Here is a 25,353-nt window from a genome sequence, read left to right as displayed (position 1 = left end):
TAGCAAATCCTATTAGCTCCATCCTCAAAATATATCCGGACTTCCTATGCTCCCTACCACCTGGACACCCCCCCCCCCCCGCCCCGCCTGCTCCCCAACATCGGTCTGTCACTCCTACTGCGGGGGCCTCCACGGATCTTCCTGCTTCTGCCTCCCCCGATCCCCCAGCCAGTCAGTTGTTACCCCAGCACATTATGTCCCTCCTCTGCCCTAAAACCTTCAAATGGCTCCCCGTTTCACTTTGAGAAGTCATAGTGCTTCTCACATCCTGTAAGGCCCATATGATCTGCCTCTACCTATTTCCCAATCTCACCTCCCGCTACTCTCCCCCTCATTAACGCAGTCCCAGCCACATTACTGGCGCCTCACCAGTCTTTCCAAACACTCTTGTGCCTCAGGGCCTTGGCATGGCTATTCCTCTGTCTACAGGGCTCTGCCCCACACATCTGTAGATGCTCATCATTACAGTGAGCCCTTCCCTAACCACCTTATTTTAATTTATTTAATTTTATTTTATTTTAGAGTGAGTGAGCAGGGAAGAGGGGCAGAGACAGAGAGAGAGAGAGAGAGGGAGAATCTCAAGCAGGCTGCATGCTCAGCACAGAGCCCAACCTGGGGCTCCATCCCCCAACCCTGGGATCATGACCTGAGCTGAAATTGAGAATCAGTTGCTCAACCAACTCAGCCACCCAGGTGCGCCCCCCTCCCCCCCCCGCCCTGCTCAGTTTTAAGTTTATCCAACACTTTATCTCTCTCCCAGGCGTATTTTTCTTGAGGCACTCACCTAACATGGTATATCATTTATATATGTAATTTGTAAATGTGTCTTTGCCACACTCCCCATAAATTATAAGCCCCATGAAGGCAGCTGTGTTTTCTGCTGTGTAACTGGCACCTAGAACACATAATAGTAGCCTAACAAATATTGATAATTAATGGGTCGAATGAATGGATCTTTGCATCCCAGCACAATGCCTGGTCCACGGTAAAAGATCAGTAAATGTGTCGAGCTCATGGACAAATAACTGACTGAACTCGGAAGTGCAGATCAGAGAGAAGAAATGTGCTGTGCAAAGTCTCTGTGAAGAAGCTGGCATTAGGACAGCGTGTCAGGAACCCAGCATCACAGCACTGGGAGCAGGAGTGTGGGGACGGGAAGAGGAGGGCAGTGACATTCAAGCCATTCATTCCATCCGGGATTAAGTTCAATTAACCCCTCAAAAGGCGACTCGATTCTGTTTCCTCTTTCATCCTTCAAGTTCAAGTTCTATTAGCAAAAGCTGCTGCCCACGGCATGAATCTTGATTTAGAGGGTAGGAGGAGGGCTGGTTTTTGTGCAGATGGAGGAAAAACACAAGAATAGGAAGCCCCGCTGACTACTGGGTGGGCCGTGGAACAAAGGTCCAATTGTGCTGGTGCGTAGCCTGGCCAAAGACAAAGTGCGGAGGAGAAAAAAGGGAGAAGAAAGGTCTTGGTGCAGTGCCCGAAATCTGGTCACTTTGGTCACACAAGCTGTGTTTGTGACCCATTTCAACTGCTGTTGGTTGTGTCGGTCATAGAGTCAAATCTGGGCAAATCTGGTGGCTGTTTTGGGAATCTGATTCAACTTGGATACATTTTGTACCGGGTTTCTCTCTGGTGTATCGTTTCTCCAGTAAGTGGGTTCATTACCTCAGACCTGGACTCCCGAAGAGACTGTGTCTCAACTGCTCAGGGTCGAAAATCCTTAACACCCGTCAGATGCAGGGAAGAGGCAGCTAGCCTTGTACGCACTTTGCGAGTTTTTGAATATTTGTGTAAATAGGTTTTACACAGGGCATCTCCGAAGTGGGAAGAAACTTAAGCCCCTGGGCACGAGGCTGCAAATGACACTAGGTGTGGTGGTGGGTAATTTACAATCTTTAAGATTAAGCAAGAACAAACGTGTATTTAAGGAGCCTCCGTATGTATGGTTCTGAGTTTAAATTTTGGTGTTTTTTTTTTTATAATCACCTACAGAGAATGCAAATCTTATTTTTAAAAAAAACTATCATGCGACTCTATTTCGATTCCCTTTAAATCCATAAAACACTTATTAAATCTGAAGAATGTTTTCTCGTAAAATACTCCAGGTTAAGACACAGGGAGCTTAATTTTGTTGATGTTGTAAAATAGGCAACTTAAAGCTGCTTAGTATTATATTTAAGGATAAATTGCCCCAAGAACAGCATAAAATGAGACAGTCAAGTAACAGAAGCCTGTTTTCATATTTGTGTAATTGTAATTTTACAAGCAATATAAAAATGTAATAAAATTATATTGCAATTAGGTTTTTATTAATTTTAAAACCTTTAAGAAATGATTTGGCTGCTGTGTTTCCATGTTTCTGGAGCATAGCTTTTTCAAATTAATGCTAAAACTTCACTATTTCTATTTGTCATGAAATAAAGTCCCTGGCACATTGTTGTCACCAGCTTTTCTTGTGAGGAGAGATCTGGTGGCAAAGAATTTATAATCTCGTTCTTCAAAATTCTAGACATTTGCCTGACCTACATGTTTCTTAAATCCTTCTGAAACTTCCTTGAAAGGAAATCAGAAGAAAACAACAACAACAACCCTGAAAACAAAGATAAAGTTTCCTTTAAAGGCTTTTTGTTTTTTTTAATGTTTATTTTTTATTTTTGAGAGAGACAGAGAGCACGAGCAGGGGAGGGGCAGAGAGAGAGAAGGGAACAGAGGATCCGAAGCGGGCTCCATGCTGACAGCAGAGAGTCTGATGTGAGGTTCAAACTCACGAACCATGAGATCGTGACCTGAGCAGAAGTCAGACGCTTAACCAATTGAGCCACGCAGGCACCCCTCCTTTAAAAGTTTTGAAAGAAAAATGGATCATGACATTAACCGAAAATCACTTTTTTTCCATGTTTGAACTGTTGACTTTACCAATTTCCTAATCTGAATTTTTGAAAAGAGTATCGTTAATGATCAGAGTTCTGCGGTTCCTCTTAAATATTAATCCTGCCAGGTTTCTTAGAAGAAACCTGTAGTGATCAATTTCTATTAAACTTGATTTCAGTATTCACAAAAGGATTAATAGAAGTTGTTTATAAATCACCTTAATCTTCTTGAAAGAAAAAAAGAATGTGAATTTAAAAAAATAAGTGTGGCTTCAAACCTCATAGCATCATCAATGCAGCCCCACTGGCCCCAACTTTCTGGGATAATCCTGATCCAAGTCATTTTATTTTTTCCACTGATGGCAATTGGTTACATGTATAACTGAATGAGATTTAAATCTGATGAGCTTTCTTTTTCATAAGACCAAGTTCTGAAATTAGCAAGAACCATTGGTGAGACCACATATCCTGTTTTTTAGTTCAGAAAATACTGTCACTGCGGCCATGAACTCTTTTTTTTTTTTATAAGATTTTATTTCTTTAAGTAAGCTCTACACCCGACATGGGGCTCGAACTTACAACCCCGAGATCAAGAGTCTGCATAGTCTACTGTCTGAGCCATCCAGGCACCCTGACCATGAACTTCTGTATTGAGAACTTTAATACTAGAGCTGGTGGGGTTGTCTTTAATTTCTTCCAGTTTCTCTGAGAGAATGCCAAGTAAAATGGGTCTGCAAAATCTCCTTCAAAACTGAATGGCAAATTTGCCTTCTGCAGGACCACGTTCCCAGGTCATGGGGCTAAGAGATAGGGAGAGGAGGACCCCAGGCCACAAGCGCCGGGTCCACGCTACTAAGTGGGCTCATCAAAGTCCCTGTTTGCTCACTTGCAACATGGGCCGGATAAACTGTACCTTCCTCCTCCTTGGATTTTTGCAACATCGCATGAGATGTCTGTGGAACTGCCCTGGAAACCATCAAGGGCTGTCTGTCATGAACCAAGCTAGAAGACAGGCACTCTGGATCCAACGGCCCATGGAGCCGTTCCTCCTTGCAGGAACCCAGCTGAGACGCTTGTGTGGCTGAGCTTGGCTGAGAGGCCACAACCCAGGTAGAGCTGGGCCCAGAGAAGCTTCCCCCCCATGGCAGGAGAGAGCAGGGAAGGCAGAGCAGGGCTGAGGCAACAAAAGACTGTGGGTTTGAGGGCCTGCTGCCTCTGCTCAGAGGAGTATCTGGGGTGAGCTATGTGTGTCCCTTGACTACCAGCTTGACCTTTGGCTGTCTTGGGGGAGATGATCTGTGGGACCACCCCAAAAAACACCCTGGGCTATGAACTGTAAAGGGCAAAGATGCACGGTCCTCTTCTTTTGTAAATTCACGTGACTGAATAAAAAGTAAATAATAACATTGACCCTCCCTTTCTATCAACTCTCGCCCCAGTTCTCACCCCTGCCTTTAAGAACCCACTTTCCTTACTCCTGGGAAGAAAGAAAGCAGCTCTTTCTGCTGATTGCAAATGATCCTAGTGATAACCCTGAGTTCTAGTTACACAAACGAAAGGGAATCTTGTGATCAGACCCAGATTCGCTGTGTCACTCGTATCCACCTGTATACAGTTAAAACCTCTCACCGAACTAGAGATCCATTTGTACATGTAGCAGTCGTCTGAGCACAGTGTAACCTTGGATACCAAGAAACCCAACTTTCTCAGTCTCGTTGCCAAGGCAACGGGACAGAGTGGGTGTGGGGGAGCCCAGCATGTCTATCTACATGCTGTGCTACCAGCCCAAGGAATGGGATGGAGAGATGGGGAGGGTCTTGGGCTGCCCACCTCTCCGAGGCCTTAACTGCAAAGGCCGCAGGGATAGTGTAATGTCCTCTGTCACTGATAGCCGGGGAACCTCTAAGTGAGACCCTCTTTTATACTCCTGGAGGGATGCACAGCAGACAGGGTAGGCTGGGAGGAAGGTAGACAGAGGTGGGGTGAAGGAGAAGGACGCTGGTGAGTTGAGAAGTGTGGGGTAGGGGGAGACAGCAGCCAGATGAAGCTTGGATCCTGATATTACCGGTATTGGTACTGTGCCAGCAAGAGTCTGGTATTTCTGCCACAGACCCGAACATAAGTGAATCTAGAACATAACCCTAGCCACAAAATTCACACCAGTGGATTATGCATGTTGGCCTGGTTAATCCTATAATGAACCACCAGGGAATGGTTGAAAAGTAAAGCTGAACGCTTTAGAATATTCTAAAGATCAGGTAAAAGGGGAGAAAGGTACTAAAACAAGAAAGAGTCTGCTTCTCCCACATTGCTCGTTTGACCCAAGACCCTGTGTTTACTCTGATCTACAGAGCCCAGTGCCCTTGGTCTCCTTCAGGACGCGGAGGGAGAAGAGGGTCCCTAATGCCATCTGGACCGTCGTGGAGAATCACTCTCATGTGCCTTCCATCCAGGCAGTGCCTCCAGGGCCAGGCCTTCACGACCCCGAGCCACCTGTATCCACCCTATTCAGGTATCATTTGTAACTCTTACTATTTTGTTAGAATAATTTGTAGCTTGTTTAAAATATAGGGAAATTCACCAAGATACAGAGGCAATAGAACATTAATCACTGAGTGAAAAATTCATCAAATTTTGGAGGGAGGACAAGGTCAGTCAAGGAGCAGATAGGAATGCTTATGTTGGCTCAGCGACCGGACCCAGCCAGAGCCAGTGAGATTCAGTGGTGACCACTGCAGGGACTTCTGGGGAAGAGACCGCTGTATCTGCCTGGCGTGGGGGGCCACAGCCATCTGGCCAAGCTGTGGAGCTCGAGTACGGAGCCAGCCAGCACACAGAAGAGTGGAGCCAAAAGATGCAGCAGAGAGACCTGGGTCCTCATGACCTTGACCCAGGCCCCCTCACGCTGCTCACGCTGGGCCTGAGCCCAGACTCCTCTTCAGCTCTTCAGTGCAATGCACCAATACATTTGTTCGTTTGTTGCCACAGGCAAGTGAAATAGCCCTAAACTAAGGGATATATCCTGTCTGAGGTTGGGATGAGACAGAGGTGGTGGGGGGAAGTCGGTGGCCAAGGACAGAGGCCTCACGAGCAGGAGTAGCATGACTGATACGTAGAGAGGGAGGGAGAGAAGTATGAGTCACTCAGGTGTAGTGGTTATAAGTCTAAGTGAGGCAAACCCGAAGCACTCCTAGTTTTCTTTTTTTTTTCCCATGTGGTCGAAGAAGTTGTGATTTTTGTATACTGTTGCAGAAATACACGGTTGGACCTTTTATTTAATAATCACTGGCACTGGCTTAGTTCCTTTGCGTAATTCTACCATATTTCCAAAAAGCTGAAGAGAGGAATGCACTCCCCCCAACATACCCCACACCATTCTCCGCTGCCCTCTACCATGCCATGTTTATGTAGCATATGTTCTTTTTAGGGCATGTTTGATTTTCCCCTTCGGTGACAACTGTCCGGGGCAAAAGAGCTCTTTACATAGGTGCTGCTTTGTCCCCAAAATCTACTGCCCCAGTTTGGTAGAGGACTAACCACTACCCTCCCTTTCCTCTTAAATTCCTGTTGTCTGGCAACAGAAGGACAGGTTCTCTGGTTATCTTCAAGTATATCATTCTCAGCCTCACTTCTATTTCTAGAACAGTCGTTAAATGTGATCTTCCTTGGATTTGTATCTGTTTTCCAAAGTGGGTCGAGAAGAACGCACGTCCTCCGAGATGTTCCTCAAAAACAGAGCTTGAAGTCCAATTTGGAAAATATCACACACCATAACCCCCATTGGAGATTTCAGTGTGCACTTTTCATCTTGTGGCCTTGAGAGAGTCCTACAATTTAAATTTTGCTTAGCCCACCTTTTCCCATGTTCTGCTAGCAAGGGATTTTCTTTAATGTTGTGTTGCTAACATTCTTCTGAACAGGTATTCTATAGAGCATGCTTTGTGAACATCTGGCTTAAGGTAGAGTGAATTGTACACAATCTTTTATTAACTCTATTGTTATAAGAATGTAACTTTAAATAACCTGAAGCAGATTAGGAATGTTCTTTCACCTTCTGCTTTGATGAAAGCAGAGGTTTTTTCTAATGTGCAAATGGGTATGAATTCATCATTTTCATTATTTTTCTTCAATCCTGCAACTCCAACCGTTGTTCGCACTGTAGCCGTGCAGGAGGCCAAGCGAGAGGAAGAACAAGGAATGCCTCTGGGTTTTCTCTAGGGGAAAATGCATGATATAAGCAGGAACAAAGGTAGTAGCCAGAAACAGGCAGCTGAGACAGAGCTTGGATCTGTGATGATGGCATTGAGAGTGTTAGGAGAGGTGGTGTGGTCTCCTTCGTTGTTACCTTCCGCTTCCCAAAGGTTCAGAGGAATACGGAGCCCAGGGAATGGAGAGGCAGAGCTGTTTGAGGTTCAAGACAGGGGTCTTGAAAGGACATCTTTTCCCTTCTTGTTCCCAGTGTGAAGCCGCGTATACAATTATGTTTTGAACACAATATGTGCCGAGCACAGGGCGAAGAGTTTAATATACAGTGTCTCATTTAATACCCACAAAGGCCCCGAGAATGTAATTTTTCACCGATTTGCAGATGAGGAAACAGATATAGAAGCTGACCTCAGGTCATCAACGTAAACTGGCAGAGTCCCTGTATCTCTTTACCAGGACGCCACAAAGTCGCACATCACGTGGGCAGCTCACCCCCCTTCGTCCCAAAGAGATGACATGGGAGTGTGGCAGGTGTGTCCAAGGCCTCAGGCCCACAGCCTGATAAGACTGATCTGTGTTAACTGACAGCCCTAAGTTGGGACGTGGGCACCTGAGCACCAGTCTGGGAGGAGACCGGAAGCCAGTTGACTGTCTCCAAAGACTTGTGAGCGGTTTTCAAAGTACCTGGATAGCTACTAAAAGGAGAGAGATGTAATTGGTGTATTTGACTCATATTTTCATTTTGCAGTAGCATGAAAATGAATTACTTTTATAATTAAGCGAGGCTTCTTGGTTTGAATAAAAATACAAGGGGAGTAGATAGGGAAAAAAAACCTAGTCTTTCTTGGGTAATAGTTATTACCCAAATCAACAACTTGTAATAATCAACGACTCAAGAACAAGTAGGAATCTTAACACCTTCTGAGTTTTTTTATGAACCAGGGAATTTTGATGAAAATGACATGAGGAAGTTCTGGACGATCCGCAGCACCGTCTTCGGTGAGGAAGGGATGCCCACACTGAGTTGGGGGGTGCCTGGTGGTAGAAAAGAAACGAGGGAGAAATGTCTTTGAGGAGTATTATCTGCCAGGCTACGTATGTTTTCACCTTCACCTGCCGTCCGAAAGCCGGGGCTGGGTCACCCTAGCTAAGGCACACATTTACCTTGCATAGCCATCTGTTTAACTTACCTAGTACCTAACTTTGCCTGGTAGTATCGTTAACTGTTATGTGTCTGATGCCCCCGCTATTTCATACTTCGACATTCCGCTTAACATAAGCAACGGTAAGAGTGAGAAGCTGAAATCAGACTGATCTGGGTTCCAATGCTGGCTTTGCAAATTGGACAAATTACTTTAATTCGTTTTTTTCCCCTATGAAATGGGGATAATAAGAGTCCCTTTCAGAACAGTGAATAATACTGAATTAACTTTGTAAGGTGACAGACAGTAGCTAGACTTATTGTGGTGATCAGTTTTCAGTGTTTACAAAAGTCAAATCACTGTGTTATACACACACGCAACTAACAGAATATTGTATGTCAGTTATATTTCAATAAAAAATAGTCCCTTTCTCAAAGAGTTGTTACGAAGTTTAAAAAGCATGATGCATGGGAAGTTCTTAGTATAGTGCCCAGCACATAGGAAGCACCCAAAACATAATAGTTTCCCTTCTTAAGAGGAAAGCTCTTTGATAATAGGTAAAAATTTAATAACTATTTGTAAAGTATTTTTATGCATATTATCCTGATCCTTATACAGGGCCTTGCAGTTAGGAAGTAGGTTATTGGGGAGAAATTGGCATTCTTTTGCAATTACGGCGGAAGAGTAATTGATCCAAATCTTTCTGGAAGGCAACATGGTAACAGATCAAAGACGTATCCTCGATGCTTTGAGACACGTATACAAACAGGCATATGCAGAAAGGTTCATCATAGGGGCACTTGGCTGGCTCAGTCAGTGGAGCGTGTGACTCTTAATCACAGAGTTGTAAATTTGAGTCCCATGTTTGGTGTAGAGATTACTTAAAAATAAAATCTTTTTTTTTTTTAATTTTATTATTTTTTTTTTTAATTTTTTTTAACGTTTATTTATTTTTGAGACAGAGAGAGACAGAGCATGAACGGGGGAGGGTCAGAGAGAGGGAGGCACAGAATCTGAAACAGACTCCAGGCTCTGAGCTGTCAGCACAGAGTCCGATGCGGGGCTCGAACTCATGGACCACGAGATCACTACCTGAGCCGAAGTCGGACGCTTAACTGACTGAGCCACCCAGGCGCCCCAGTAAAATCTTTTTTGAAAAGGTTCATCATAGGGGCGCCTGGGTGGCTCGGTCAGTTAAGCGTCTGACTTCAGCTCAGGTCATATTCTCGCAGTCAGTGAGTTTGAGTCCCACATCAGGCTCTGTGCTGACGCAGCTCAGAGCCTGGAGCCTACTTCAGATTCTGTGTTTCCCTCTCTCTCTGCTCCTCCCCCACTCACGCTGTGTCTCTCTCTGTCATCTCAAGGATGAATAAATATTAAAAAATTAAATAAATAAATAAAACAAAAGGTTCATCATAATCTTATTATTAATAGTGAAATTTTAGAAACAACCTAAATGTCCAACAATATTAGATTGGTTAATAAATTCTGCTACATCCATATAACATGTATGAGGAAACTTTTAGTTGCAAGTTACATATCATTGCTCATGCTAGCTTCTGTCAAAAGGGGATTTACTGGCTCAATCAGGAGAGGCAGGCCTAGCTCAGATGCTACTGCTCTGTCAGCCTTCTCTGACCCACTAGGCAGGATATATAGATTTTTTTTTGTATCCTTTTATGCATAAGTCCTAAAACAGTGACTACTCTGGGCTGGGAGCTTAAATTAGCAAACAAATAAATCAATGGTTTTAAGTGAGGGATCACAAGGAAATCAGTGTGGCCTGGAGGAAAGAGGCTTGGAGGCAGAGAGACTCAGTACAGGACCTACCTCCTCGGCTTTTTAGCTGTGCGACCTTGGTCAAGTCAACCAATCCGAGCCTCAGGTTCCTCATGTAAAATCATAGGAGCCGCTTGAACGGATAACTGTAGAGGACTGAAGAAGCCATCTATCTCTTTAAAAATATTTGGATATATATTTTTCTAATTATCAAAGCAAGGGAATGAAATAACATCTTTTGATGCCCCCTGTGTAACTTCAAGATTTTAGCCTACTTTTGTTATCTATATTCCTTCTTTACTCGCTTGCAGGTCTATATAAATATAAGCCGGGATTTTAGGTGTTTCTTAAAGTAACGTTCTTTCATTCATTCATTCATTCAATGAACACAATATACATCAGGCGCTGTATACAAGTTCTGACAGAGAAAGAGATTTTTAGAGAAATAATAGCGAGGCTATGTGGAAAGGGCTGTCAAAGAGGTGTGATTAAGAAGTCTGCTGTGGAGGGGCACCTGGCCAGCTCAGTCAGAAGAGCATGAGACTTTCGATCTCAGAATCATGAGTTTGAGCCCCACGTTGGGTGTAGAGATTACTTAAAAGTAGGTAAGGACACTGCTATGGAAACACATAGGGGTTGGGGGGCTAGAATTCTAGGGCAGATGGAGGAGAGTGAGTCCTGCCCCCAAATCACTGCCGTATGAAGCTTGGAGTTTGCCGAAGATGTGGGGTTTTTCTTCAAGTGCGGAGGTGATGGTCTTCCAGTGATGTCATGCGGTGGCAAAAAGGGGCAGAGAAGAGGTGCCTTTGATGGGATGACCGGACTTATGGTTTCTTCCCATGAGGTAGGAGTGATAGGACTGATCCCTTGCACTGGGGAAGCCCCCAGGGCTCTGGGATTCCATGACCTGATGAGGGACGGTGTGGACTTCCTGCTAATGGAGGCGTGAGGGGCCTCCACTCCAGGGGCGGGAGGTTGTTGTACCCACCTGGTAGAGCAAGAGACCTTGGTTACATTAGAAAACCGTGTTCCGTGCTGTAAGCTGGCATCCCCACTTGCCAAGATTCTATCTCCGGTTCCAATTACAAGCAGGAGCAAAGGCAGAGTTAGCCGGCAGATGTGTCTGGGGCCCCTAGTCTAATTCCATTCCATTCCATGTCTGTTGTCTTCTAGTGTCTTCAGCTTCCAAGGTCCCAGATTTCTGAAGCCCTAGGGCTGCCTGTCTTGGTGGCCACCACATGGGCATTCTAGCTCCCATCACCTTTCCAGGAAGGGTAAGGAAACACCCAGGCTTCAAACATAGGAGCCCTGGCTCTGGGTGCCCCATCCTGATTGTCCCCAGTGCACCTCCTTTTTTCTGGTTTTCCCATTGTCCTAGACCCACACCTATTTCTTCCTTTCACTGCTAACACCCTCTCCTCTGTCATTCTGTTGAGAACAGTGAGAACCTCCAAGTGCTCCCTGGTGCTGAGGCCTACAAGAAAAGGTTGGATGGGGTGCATTTTGAGCTGATCCCCCTTCTGCCCACTTGCCCTGTAAACAGGAGCCACCTGCCATTCCTCCTTCATCTCACAGCTTGGAACGTGAACCATGCACCAGGGAAATGGAATCTGCAGAGATGCATTTCCTGCACCTTAGGCCATCCCTGCATCCCTTCAATCTCAGGATTCTCCATCATCTCCTGCTGGGTGCTCTGAGGACACAGCCTGTGCAGAAACAGAACCAGGCAACACTACCCAGGAGCATTTGGTGGGTGCTGGGGAAGTACTTCCCCACGATGCTAATGATGGCAACTTGGCGCTGAGAAGCTCGTTAGCAAAAGCATTGAAGACGCCTGCCATAGCTTTCAAATGCTGACAATCCGTAAATTGAAATTAACAACGAATAAAAAGATAAGGAAAGGGCACATTCTCCCTCACTCCAGCTTCCGTGGATGTTCTTAGTTACCGAAAGAGAACTGAAGCAGGAGGGAGAAAGATCCCGGCTGCGTTCCCCTTGCCACCCTTCTTCCCGCAGGTTTTGCCTTTTCCCAACCGCCTGGCGTGTGTGCATATGTGTGTGTGTGTGTGTGTGTGTGTGTGTGTGTGCATGCGCAGAACCTCCCTTCTGTTCAGCTTGCCCCCTTGCCACTCCCCATTTTGCGAGATTTCAGCTCACAGTCAAAATGGGGAGATGGCCAAATTGTAAAAGCAACTGCAGGCTGCTGCCGCCCGCACTCAGTGGGGGTGTCTCGATGCCTCGTCACCACGTCCTGAGCAGGCCAGTGGGTGCGCGTGTCCGTGCGTTTCCTTCTGCACTGCACCAAAATACTGTCACTGGAAGGTAGATGGAGCCGTAATTACAGCTAACCGTTTGCTATTCAAAGGCTGTCCTTTTTGGCAGCTTCTACCTTCTGGAAGAAAACGAAGGGAGTTGACAGCAGGGTCAGATCTTTGCTTTGCGAGGATGGTTCTGGAAGCTATGTGGGAGACAGATCTGAAGGGTGCATTAGCTCGGGAGGTTGGTGGCTGCTGCAGGCAACTGGGAGAGAGATGATGTGGTTGTTCTCTAGTGACCGAGGATTTCCTGTGTTCACACCCTTTTGTGATGTGGCATCACCACTCCTCTGAGGAAGAGGTGTTTATCCTTCACACCTTTGAATTTGCCCTCGTCTTGTCACAGGGTTTTATCAGTAGAGTGCATCAGTAGACATCAGTAGACATGACCTTATGTGACTTTCAAGCCTAGGCCTCAAGAGGCCATGCAGCTTCAGGTTCTCCCTCTTGGAACTCTGAGACCACCATGCTACCCAGAAGTCAGGCAAGCCGACTGGATGATGAGAGACAAGGTGGAGAACTGAGCATCCCAGTCAGATAGTCATTCCAGCAACCCTCCGCCTACAACTGCTAAGTGAGCCCTGGCAAGACCAGCCCACGAACCACCCATCAGAATAATAAATGAGTGTTGCTTTAGGGTAGGTTTGTGAAGCAGCCCAGATAACTGAAATAGACAGTGTTAGTGGGATTCATTCATTCAACAAATATGTTGGGGCACCTATTCTGTGGCAGGCTCAATTGCAGGTACCAGGAATCTTGCAGGTGAACAAAATGGATGCACGAGCCTGCACTCTAGTGGGGGGTGGACTGGAGAAGGGGTAAGTGTGAGAAATATTTAGGGCCTCATGACTGACTGAAAATGGAGGGTGCAGGGGAGAGGAATAAAGTATGGCTTCTTGGGTTTCCAGTGTGAGCAGTGAGGGCAATGGTTGGGCCATCCCGAGATAGCAAAGCAGACTGGGAGTGGTCCAGTTTTGAACACATGCGCACCCATGGAACAGCAAGATGGCAGATGTAAGGAGGCGTCTGAAGCTTAGGAGGGGTATCAAGATAAATATTTTGGAGTCGTCTTATACCGTACAATTCAGCAAATATTTATTGACTGACAACCATGTCAATCATTCTGAGGCACCAGGAAATACAATGACAAACAAGAGATGGTTTAGTGAAAAAGATGAAAACATTCGCTGTAGCAAGTGGTTTAACAGAGACAATGCAGAGCTCTGACACAGACACGGAGAACCGAGAAAATGAATATAGACTGTGGTTGAAATCATGACACTGAGTAAGGTTATCCTTGGACTGCACAAAAGAAGAACAGTGGATGGGCCAAGGACAAAATCCTGGGAAATATCAACATTCATTTTTGTGCTTAGCAGTAAGGGAGAAGACATACAAGAAAGGGTAGGAGATACTGGGGGCCAGGGAGGGGCAGGAAGAAGACGGGACCAGGGAGAGGAAGAGAAAACAAGTTGCTTTTTTGTCACTGACCAAGGATTTTAGGGGCAAGAGGCTGGTGAGAAAGTAATAGGCTAAGCATGTTCAAATTGTTTCGGGGTTGTTGGTCGAAACTGTTGCAAATAGGTTCTGATTTCGCCTAGATGTGCTGTGGGCTCTCAGAAGCTTTATGGTGGGGGGTGGGGGGGCACTGATGGCTGGTCTGCTTCCAAGAGTGCCCAGGAGAAGCTTTCCTTCTGCAAGTCCCTAAGGGGCTCTGAGCCCTGCTGCTACTATAACATCGACTGCTTTGTTTTCTCACACGCAACCCTGGATTCCCTTTTAAATGGCTGATTTATATTAATTTTGCTCTTACTCTTTGTTTCTTAATATCAGGGAGTCATCTCATCTGGGGCCCCAGGTTTCGTGAAGCTGCCCCCAGCTATAGCCTATCATTCCCCACAGGAAGATGCTCTCCTTCATGAAGGCAGGACACAGAGATAACCCCACAGCCAGCTCTTATTGTCTGCCTGAGGAGGACACGCTAGCCCAAAGAATTCTGTTAGGAGTTGAATTGTGCCCCCCAAGAAGTTATGTTGGGGTACTAACCTTCAGTACCTCAGAACGTGACCTTATTTGGACATAGGATCTTTACAGAGGTAATCAAGCTGAAGTGAGGTCATTTGGGTGGGCCCCAATCCAATATAGTTGGTGTCCTTATAAAAAGAGAAAATTTGGACACAGAGACAGATATGCACACAGGGAGAACACCATGTGAGGATTGGAATACGCTGCTACCAGTCAAGGAACTACCAGAAACTAAGAAAGAGATTTAGAACAGATTCTTTGCGGGGCGCCTGGGTGGCTCAGTCGGTTAAACGTCCGACTTCGGCTCAGGTCATGATCTTGCGGTCCGTGAGTTTGAGCCCCGCGTCGGGCTCTGGGCTGATGGCTCAGAGCCTGGAGCCTGCTTCCGATTCTGTGTCTCCCTCTCTCTCTGCCCCTCCCCCGTTCATGCTCTGTCTCTCTCTGTCTCAAAAATAAATAAAACGTTAAAAAAAATTAAAAAAAAAAATAGAACAGATTCTTTGCTAGTGCCCTCAGAGGGAGCATAGCCCTGCAGACATCCTGATCGCCGACGGCTAGCCTCCAAAAGCTTGAGACGATATATTTCCAAGTCATTCAGTTGTGATGCTTTGTTGTGGCAGCCCTCACAAAGTAATACACACAAAGTAATACAACTTCCAGGTCTTGAATATCCCAGAATTATTTGATTGAATCTTTGAAATGTATCAGAATAGAATTTTTATTCAATGGGATTCAACTGGATCAGGAATTAGGATGAATTCAGAAGAGCACTGAGTAAATTTTATCTCCGTCTGCTGAATGAGTAGCATAAAAGAGGAAGCATACACTACTCGAAGAAAACAGATTGTTTTCAAACTCTCATTTGGTTTAGAAGTACTATTTACATATAACTGAGGCACTAACTAAATGTGGTTTCTTATTTATTTACTGCAGTGATCACCCTCCCCCCCCCCCCCCCCCCCCCCCCGCCCAGGGAACATTACTGATTCCCATGCTGGGTCTCATAGGCTAGTTGGTAGTTCAGATGTCTCTTTAACTTAGATTGACTAGTTGTCTCCTCAGCTAGTCAGAACAGGTAAGATTTTATTTTGTTGTTGTTGTTGTTGTTGTTGTTGTTGTTGTTAGAGCATGCATGGGGGAGAGGGCCAGAGGGGGAGAGAGAGACAGAGAAAATCTTAAGCAGGCTCCATGCTGAGCGTGGAGCCCAATGTAGGGCTCCATCCCGTGACCTTGGGATCACAACCCTAGCCAAAATTAAGAGTCAGACACTCAATTGACTGAGCCACCCAGGGGCCCCTAAACAGGTGAGAGTTTAATGCTAGCTCTCCTGGGTAGTTTCTGCTTGTCTGTCCCTCCTATTTTAAGCCCTGGAAGGCTGACCCATGTGGACTGTAAAAACAGGTTCCCTTCTAGTTGGATTCAGCTGAAAGGAGGTACTGGTGGGAATCGAGGGAGGGGGAAGGAGGAGAGACAAGGAGCAGCATTTGTTCCCCAGGGTGTGGTGTTCCCTCCCTTCAGATCACGTGGGCTGGCTGTATTCCTTTGGGGAAAGCCACAGCTCTGGCTGGTCAGGGAGGCGATCCCTGCAGCCCTTTCTGGGTTCAGCGAACCACTCCCTGCCCTGGCCCTAACTCACTGAGGGCTTTTACCTTCAGTGTCCCCACATTACTGCAGTATCCCTTGTCCTTAACCCTCATAATGCTGTCCATACCTTTGTAAATTCCTGTAGACCCTTTATTAAACCCTCCTGGGATTATTTAGTCTGAACGTGCCATCTGGTTCCTGCCAGAGCCCTGATGAATTTGCTAGTGAAGTGTACCAATGCTTCCCATATGTCTGAGGCTGTGCTAAGGACTTCATGTGCATTCACTCATTTAATCCTACCAGCAAGCCTTACAACATTTAATTTTGCTAACAACAGACTCACCTTCACACCGTGTTTTACTCAGGCTAATATTAAAAAGTGCTTGCATTACCTGAACAGCCATGACAGATACCAGAAGAACTTGGGAATCCACAGGGGCACAGGAAATGTCATGCTGGGTTAGATATTTACCACGAAGATGGGAGGAAGAGATATTCAACTATGAGTAATCAAAATGTACCTTTTGTAAAAAGAAGTTGGCTCTCTAAATAATGAGGCCTGGTACGGATGGGAGTGGGGAGAGAAAGGGTATCTGGAGAGGTGGCTTTCAGCCAGGGGCAGGAATTCCTTTGCAGCCAGGTAGCAGCTAGTGGCAGTGTGCCCTCTATCCCTCGCCCCGCCCCCCATCGCCCTCTGTCTTTTACACATTAATAGTTCTTTATAAATATTGATGCCTGAGATGGCCTCATTAATATTTATTAGCCCACGCCATCCTTCTTCACCCGGGGTTTAAGGAGTGAGCCATCAATTTGGTGCTGTCAGAGGTGACGTGTGCAAGGTTCCCTGGTGAGAAGCAATTAGATGGTCTCCCCTCCAAAAAGTATTCTGATATTCTTAAAGCACCAATATTTGCTGGGGGGGCTTCAATAACATCTTTAGATTTTTCATTTTGTTTGACTCCTACTTACATTTTCAAGCTCAGAAAACTCCCTAACCAGCCTGGTGGCTTTTAAGGTGACTGAATTGCAAACCCTTCATCCCCAGGGGTTCCCCAGTGGCTAAGGCAGAAGCCATTCATGCTCTGCTGCAGGAAAAAAAAAAAAAATTTGAAAGGCAAATTCCTCCAGGACTTTGAGTCTGTAGGTCTGTGGGTGAGCAGAATTACAAAGGCCACACGCGCCTTAGCACCACCCCTCTATGTCCCAGTCCCTGTGCCAGGGCTAACATCCTGAAATTGAAGCTCAGTGTTCTTTCTGAAACAGTGGCTAAAACAGGCTTTCAGAGTCAGTGATCCTACCAGGCTAGTGCCCCAAATCCTGTTTGCCTAAACACAAAGAAACCCTGGTTAATTAGCAAATGTACTTTGCTGCTCATGTTCTTGCTGCTGAAATGAATAGTAGTAACATGTGACTTTACGGACAGTTCTGTATCTAGATAGCCGGTTCTCTACTAAATTTAAACTTTCAGAAGTCACCGAGGAATTTCAATAACAACTATATGGGAAAAATAGATCAGAGAGTTACCGATCTTTGGAGCGGAGCAGAGCTGAAATTCTTGTTTTTATAGGAGACAGAAGGTCTAAAGTCATTTACCCAAAACCACACGGCAGTGTTTCACAGCAAAGGGTCCACCAAGAACTCTTGATTTCAAGTGCGGTGCTCTTTTCACAATGTTCATTATACGAATAGTGAGATGCTCTGGTGGTCCATTGAAAACATCACCGGAAGTCCCAAGGTCTGCTCTTTCATTCTTGCAGTTCATTCATAATCTAACTCTGACTACCCACATAATCTGCATCTCTCTCTATGTATCAAAGAGCTTGGCCAGAAAATAACAATTTTTAGGAGTGTGTTTGATGATATAACAAAATTCGAAAATTGCAATAATGCAGAATATACAAAGAATATAATATGAACCACACTTTTGTGGCCCAGATATTTTGTTCATTCTATTAGTGTTTAGATAGAATGCATGAATCACGGGGGCAGGGACTATATTGGTCTTCTTCATGTTTTCCTCAGAGTGCCTAGAATATAGTTAGTACTCAATAAATATCGCTGAGTATGGGACTGTTATGAAATATTGGTACAAAAATTAGAAATGTATAGGTCATATCACGCAAAAGATATTAGTATATTCTTAAGATGACATCATGATTGTCAGATTTTTTCTTTTTGTCTTCAGATGCCTTTATATCTCATTGCTGACCTAGGGATATTATTTGCTTCTGACATTAACTATTGTTTTTACACAATATTACAATTTCCATGAGGTTAAGAACTATCTCTATATTATTCAACTCTGTACCTCTATAACTGAACCCCAAGCTTGGCACGGAGTAAGCACTCCATAAATACTGGTTGTTGTGTTTCTTTTTTACAACTCAATAAGAGCGTTTGCTGAGTCGCCATTTTGTGGTTGTCAACAAGATTTGCAGCTCTTCCCTCAGAACACTGGCCGATTTCAGGACTCTGTAGCTAGCTTTAACTCTTAAATGGCAACGAAAGACAACAAGCTGCCTAACTTTGGGCCAGATGAGCTCTTAGCATTTATAAACACAGTCATAAAGTGCCAATGAGAGTACCAGACAGTTCGGCTGTGGGATGGAAGAAGTAAGAGTCCCATAAGCCTTCAAAGGACCAACAAACCTCCTTCTTACCGACAGGAAAAAACAACTGGCAGCTCTCTTCACCAACTCTGCTTTCTCACCCAAGGGGAACGTTTCCTAAAGTATTCGCTCTTTTGAGAGCTTACAGACGGCAATGACTTCAATGCCTCTTTAATACTAGTAACACACCGCCTGATCCTCACCAAATTCCAAATGGCACCAATTGACTAGATTTGCAAAGTCAGATGCTCACAAGAGTCCATGCCAAATGTCTGTCAATTACATTCTGAACTAGTAGGCAAAGATGTGGAGGAAAAAGACATTTCAGATAAGGGTATGACATGGAGGAAAGTATGGTGATAGGAGAAGAACAAAGAGTGGTTGACATGACGTACACCAGTGTAAATAAAGCCGTTTCTGAACAAAAGATAAGATGAAGCATATGGGTCGGGCTCATGAATTCCTATTCAAAGTTCTCAAATTCCACGTGACTTAGCTGTTGCCGCATAACAGACCATCATAAAATCCACTGGCTTAAAATAATAAATATTTAATGTTATTGCCCACAGTAATAATATCTTGGGCAGTTCTTTGGGTCTTCTCCGGACTTCTGCAGCCTGCTGTGGTGTGAGTAGACAGCCCTGCTGATGTTGGCTGATTCCTCTCACATGTTACATGATTGGCTGGCCGTCGGCTTGTCCAGGAGAAAGTTAACATTGTAGGCTGATGCTGCTCTTTAGAAAGACCTGCTTGCAGAGATGACCCTTGGCTGGTATCTGGGAACTTAAGTTTTGGAATGTTCTCTATGTTATTAACTGCTGATGTAACAAGTTGCCACAAATTTAGTGGCTTAAACTAACACAGGTTCATTATGTTACAGTTCTGGAGATAAGAAGTCCTTGCCTTTTCAAGCTTCTAAAGGTCATCTGCATTCCTTAGCTCATCACCCTTTCCTCCATCTTCAAAACCAGGATCATAGCAACTTCAAGTCAGTCTCTCTCTCTCTCTCTCTCTCTCTCTCTCTCTCTCTTCTTTCTCTCTCTAACCTCTGCTTTTGTCATCACCTTTCTTTGACTCTGATCCTAGATAATCCAGGAAAATCTTCCCATCTCAAGATCCTTCAGTTATTCACATCCTCAGTGTCACCCTTGCCATGTAATGTGCCATATTAATAGGTTCTGGGCATTAGGACATAGGCATATTTGCGTGTTTCAGGTTCACTAACTGATGATGGAGAATACAGTGGGTTAACAAGCTGGAAATTTAGAGATAAAGCCATTAGAAGGTTATGGGAAATTGTTCAGGATGCAATAATCAGTGATTGGAGGTACTAGTCAGAAAAACAAGTTATTTACTTGAAACTGGTAAACAAACAAACAAACCAACCAACAACAAAACCTGTGTTAATCAAGACCAGTTTGGGTAGAGCTTGTGGTATTTATATTTATTCATTCAAATATTTATTGAGTGTGTACTATGCGCTGAGACTACAGGAGGAATAAAGTAGACATGTTTATATCTCCATAGAGCTTACCTTCCAGTTGGATGTTTCTAAGAAGGTTTAGGCTGATCCCTAAAGAATAGAAAGAGGCAGTTCCACACAAAAAAATAAGGGGTTCCAAGGAGGGAAATGGCACGTGCAAAGCCCTGGGGTTGGAAAGAATGTTACCCTCTGTAAGTGTAATCAAAGTTCTAGGAGACTGAAGAATAGAGAATGAGGGGGAAGGATGTACCTAAGGTGGCAAGGAAGGTAAACAGATGCCAGTTCATGAAGCAGGGGCCTTATGGCCACAAGAAGGAGACTAGATTTCATTCTTAGCGTAACTAGAGTCACTGAAAGATCTTGTTTTTCAAAATGATAACTTTACTGTTGAGGGACAAGAGGTGTAGTGGGAAAATCAGTTAGTGCCTTACTACTCAGTGTGATCCATAGACCAGCAGCATCAGAATATTAGTCCCTCCCCAAATCTAGAAATAGAATCTGCATTCTAACAAGATCCCCAAATGATTCATTTGCACTTTAAACTTTGAGAAGCACTAAGCTGGAAGATCATGGTAGCTTGACCCAACAGAGTGACTGGGGAGGTGGGAGAGTAGAGGGAATGTCTTAAAGATAGTCATAGGCATACAGAATTTGAGTTGGCATTTAAAACTGGTATAGGGAGGACAATGTTTAAAACACAGATATTAGTTAGATGCAGGCATGGAACACTAGTCTTTGGTGTCAGAGATGTTTTCAGGCAGAAGTCCAGTACCCTGGAGAGCTCCCCTAAACCAATAGGTTTTTGGAACTGAAGTCTAAGGATCCACAGAGATGCCTTTTTAGACTCAAAACTTTGAAGTCATCCTTGACTGTATTCTCTTGATAAAGCTCTGATGATCACTGGGTTAAATCCTATGATTACTGTAAATCATCTTCAATACCCAAAGAACTTTCTGTTCCACATGATAGAATGGCCATGGTATCTGCTCTGACTTGCACACTCTAGTGTGTCCTAAAGGAGGCCAATAGGCTGAGATGAGGTGAAGGTAAGACCTTTTCTTCCTGACACTATTTGCCCTCAAGGATGTCTTCTTTTCTGGAACAGGAGCTAGAATTTGACCTAGGTTCAAGGGCTCAATCCCAGAATAAAAACTGTCAGAGCATTAAATACAATGATAACTCTGAAATGGAAAAGGGTCTAGAAAATGGGGGAGATTATGAAGGAAATATCAGCAGAACTTGGTGAAGTATAGGGAGAAGGCAAGTGTGGAATTCCAGAACACCTAACTGATGCCAGGATCCTCCTATCGCCCTCATCTGTCCTGCCTGGAAGTGTGTGTAGCAAGTATAGAGAATTCCATTAAAATCCCACTGACCCTGTCAGATACCAGCAATATCATTCCCAGTAATCCGATTAAACTGAAAAACAAGTATAAGTGAGGGTATGAAGCAATTCATACATTATTGGTGGGAATGTAAAATGGTACGACCATTATGGGAAAAAGATCTGACAGTTTCTTAGGAAGTTAAATATATACCTCCTGTGTGACCCAGCAGTTGCACTTATAGATAAAACATAGATCCACAAAGACTTTTTAAGAATCTTTATATTATCTTTATTCATAATAGCCAAAACCTAGAAACAACCCAAATGTTTCTTAACTAGAGGAGAGGTAAACAAATTATGGCGTATTTGTATAATAGAATATTACTCAGCAGTAAAAAATAATGAGAGGCTCATACACTCAATAATGAGAATAAATATCAAAAACATTATGGATAAACAAATTGTAGTATATTCATATAATGAAATATTAGCAATTAAAAAAATCAGTTACAAATGCATGCAACAAGGATATATCTCAAAAACAAGAATCCAGGCACAGAAAAGTAGACCAAAAAACAGCATACTGTATGATTCCATTTATAAGAAATTGTAGAAAAGGCAACTAATTCATGCCAATGGAAGACAGAAAAATTGTTGCCTACTGGTTGGGCAAGGATTAAAAGGAAGTGGACAGAAGACAACTTTCTAGGATGACAGAAATGTTCTACATCTTGACTGGGGGGATTGGTTACTTAGGTATATACTTTTGAAAGAATTCATCCAGTTGTAGTCTTAAGATCTCTGAGTAGTATTGAATATAAATTTGACCTCAATAAAAATAAGTTTTTGAGGCACCCGGGTGGCTCAGTCAGTTACGTGTCCAACTCTTGATTTCAGCTCAGGTCATGATCTCACTGTTGATGAGATCGAGCCCCACATCGGGATCTGAACTGACAGTGTGGAGCCTATTTGGGATTCTCTGTCTCCCTCTCTGTCTCTATGCCCTTCCCCCCTCCTTGCCACCTCTCAAAATAAATACATAAATAAACATTAAAAATAAGTTTTTAATTAACAATAAAAAAATCCCATTGATCTCTGCTTCATTCCAAGGGCACATGTACCTATATATTGCTGGCTTATTTTACTCTAGAAAAATTTGTGATGGATACTCAGTCTTTCTGGTCTGGAAAGAATGTGGCAGAAGGGCTGGCAGTTTGCCCAAGTTGATGCAAAACTTGAGGCAGCTGGGCTTAGCAAAAGCTTTCACCCAACCTCTGAACAATGCTTGTAACCACAAATTGTAACATCCCCACTGGAGCCTGTGTGTCAATAGAAATCTAATTTAGAGTGGGCTCCCAGTCCTTCTAAGCCACAAGAACCTGATGAATTGCTCAGCTGTTCTTTCAGGCTGTTCCAGTGTCAATGGCAACCAGAGAGGAAGAAAACCCAGGTTTTCAGTGTTGCAAAAATTCAGTCTAGTATAAAGGGCCCTGAAAGAGGAGCCAAAGAACAAGACAACAGAATAATGAGACCCCATGCTCCTAGATCTGCTCCTCTTTTTTCCCCATCACCAATTTAGTCCCAATTCTAGTTGGTTCCCACCCAAAGTGGATTACTTCAACCAACATGTTGTATTTACTATGACCCAGGTGCTATGCCATGTACTTAGAATGCAGGTAAAAGATCCCAGTCCTTTAGAAACTGTCTGGTGGAATTACCTGCTATCACATCCGGCATCTAATTTGATCCTTACAACCTCTCTGAAAGGTAAGTAAAGGAAGAATAATTACAACCCCTGTTTTGCAAATGAGGAAATTGAGGCTCAAGAGGAATGAAATCATTTGCCCAAGGCTACATAGCAAGTAGTAAACTTAGGATTTGAATTCAGGTGTTCTTGTGCTCGGTCCCATGTTCTTTCTAATGCATATTAAAGATGTATGTGAAACAGGTATGTGTCCTTTATCTAGTCTAAATTCATTGAAGTCTTGAGTCTGAAGAATATTGGGACTCATAAGCACAGAACTGATGGGGAGAAAAGGAATTGGGACCAGTCAGTGCTTAGCCCTCCAGGGGTAATCCAAGATATTACTTGTGCATTGTCTGAATAGACACAGAGGGAACAGGCTTTGCTCATTCAGGCTTTGCTCATCCACATCCACAGTGATGTGATCTGATGGAGGAATCTGATGGGGATGGTGAATGTTTAACCAGCTAAGTAGCTGGTAGGTTAACTAATTTCATTCATTGTCCATCAGTGTCATTCATTAGTCTCTGATCTATGGGTGAGAGGCACAAGAGGCCCAATGAGGTAGGTGGAGCACCAAAGTCCCAATCTAGTAGGAGGCAACTCAGAGCAGCTTTTCACATCTCTGTCCAAGTTCTTGGTAGAAAGCCACAAATTTGGACTGTAACTCCCTTTAACAAAAATAATCTATTAAGAATACAGGTGGAGACGCCTGGGTGGCTTAGTTGTTTGAACTTCCAACTCTTCATTTCAGCTCAGGTCATGATCCCAGGGTTGTGGGATCAAGCCCTATGTCTGGCTGTGCTGAGTAAGGAAACTGCTTGGGATTCTCTCTCTCTCTCTCTCTGCACTCCCCTTCAAAATAAATAAACAGTAAAGAAGAAAGAATATAGGTGGCTCACAAATCTATAGAAAACTTGAACATCCAGCCCTCAGGACAAGAACTAGATTGATTCTGAGGATTCAGGTAACAAGGACAAAGGGAAAATCTCTTCTTAGTGCCAACTTCAGCAGTTTTCTGTCCTTTCTTCTTTTCAATCAAGATTCATTATCCAAGGGGAGACAGCCTGATTGGCTTAATATGGGCCATTTGCCATTACTTTGGCAGTCCCCAGAAAATTGCGCAACAGTCTCCAGAAAATTGTATGCACTATGTGAAGACTTGGTTCCTCAAAGGAAAATCAGAATCCCATTAATTCTGTTTCCAGAAGAAGCAATGCTGAGAAGGCAAAAAACTTGGATGTCCACTATAGGATTCATAGGAAACTGAAAGGCTAGGAAGGGAAAGCAGTAAGGAGACCGGGTCAGAGAATTAAACAGCAAGAAAAAGTGAGAGCTCCTTGTAGCCCAGAACTTACCACCATGCACCAACCCCAGGTAAAGAGCAGTAGTGAGTCTTAAGCTAAGGCTCATGAGATCTTTATTGCCTTACTCAGAACAGGCTCAGGAATTGGAAGAATTTGAGACTGCAGATAGAATAATAACAACATTACGTATAACATCTTGAAGAAGCTAAAAAAAAAAAAAAAAAAACAGGGGCTAGCTGGAAGGAAGGAAGGAAGGAAGTATTAAGCTCACTGTATTTTGTGGATAGTAAACAATAAGAATCAAATTACTTGGATTTAAATGATTTAAATGATGAAAATGCATTACAGATATAGGAAACAAAAACAGCTGAAGATGTCTTAGCATTAGATACACTTCATCAGAGAAAAACAGTCCATTGGTTTGAAGTTTGTGCCATGATGCACCATTCAGAATGCTTAGGTTGTAAGCCATAGTAAAGCTTTACTTACTCTGGCTTAAACAAAGGAAGAAAGTTAGTTTGTTCAAAACAAGATACACAGAGCTAGGGCAAATTCTAGTAACAGTAAAATTACTAATTCAATGATACCATTACAGCTTAGACCCAGTCTGAGTAGTTCTCAAAACTATTGGTCTCAGGACACTGTTGATGTGGGTTATATCTATCAACATTTGTTGCAGTAAGAACTAAAACTGAGAAATACTCAATGTTGTTTTGGTTTCAAGTATATGGAAAAAAATCGGTCTTATACAGATAACGTAGTTAGAAAAGAAAGGAGCATTTTAATAGTCTTTTCAGATATTGTAGATATTCTTCTTTGATACTATACTCAAACCCAAGATTAGTTTCCTGAAGATTGGTTATAATGTGGATCTGAAACCCTATCAGTGAAGTTTTTATGTTCTGTTACATCCATTGATCTATCTTGCATGGATCTTTAACTCTTGCATAATTTTG

General features: G+C 43.7%; 1 long non-coding RNA gene across 2 annotated transcripts in view; it reads left to right on the top strand.

Annotated features, from left to right (window-relative positions):
• LOC132664361 (uncharacterized) overlaps positions 1-25,353 on the top strand; it is a 78,863-nt gene that overhangs the window by 33,575 nt on the left and 19,935 nt on the right. For both annotated transcript variants that reach the window (XR_013553380.2, XR_013553381.2), the window contains one exon: positions 5,228-5,388. This is a non-coding gene — a long non-coding RNA (uncharacterized LOC132664361). The remainder of the gene's footprint in view (positions 1-5,227; positions 5,389-25,353) is intronic.

Source organism: Panthera onca, chromosome F2, assembly GCF_046562875.1.
Source record: "Panthera onca isolate mPanOnc1 chromosome F2, mPanOnc1 haplotype 2, whole genome shotgun sequence".
Lineage (NCBI taxonomy): Eukaryota > Metazoa > Chordata > Mammalia > Carnivora > Felidae > Panthera > Panthera onca.
Note: the sequence above shows the minus strand (reverse complement) of the source record. Positions and strands in the feature narration are given on the sequence as shown.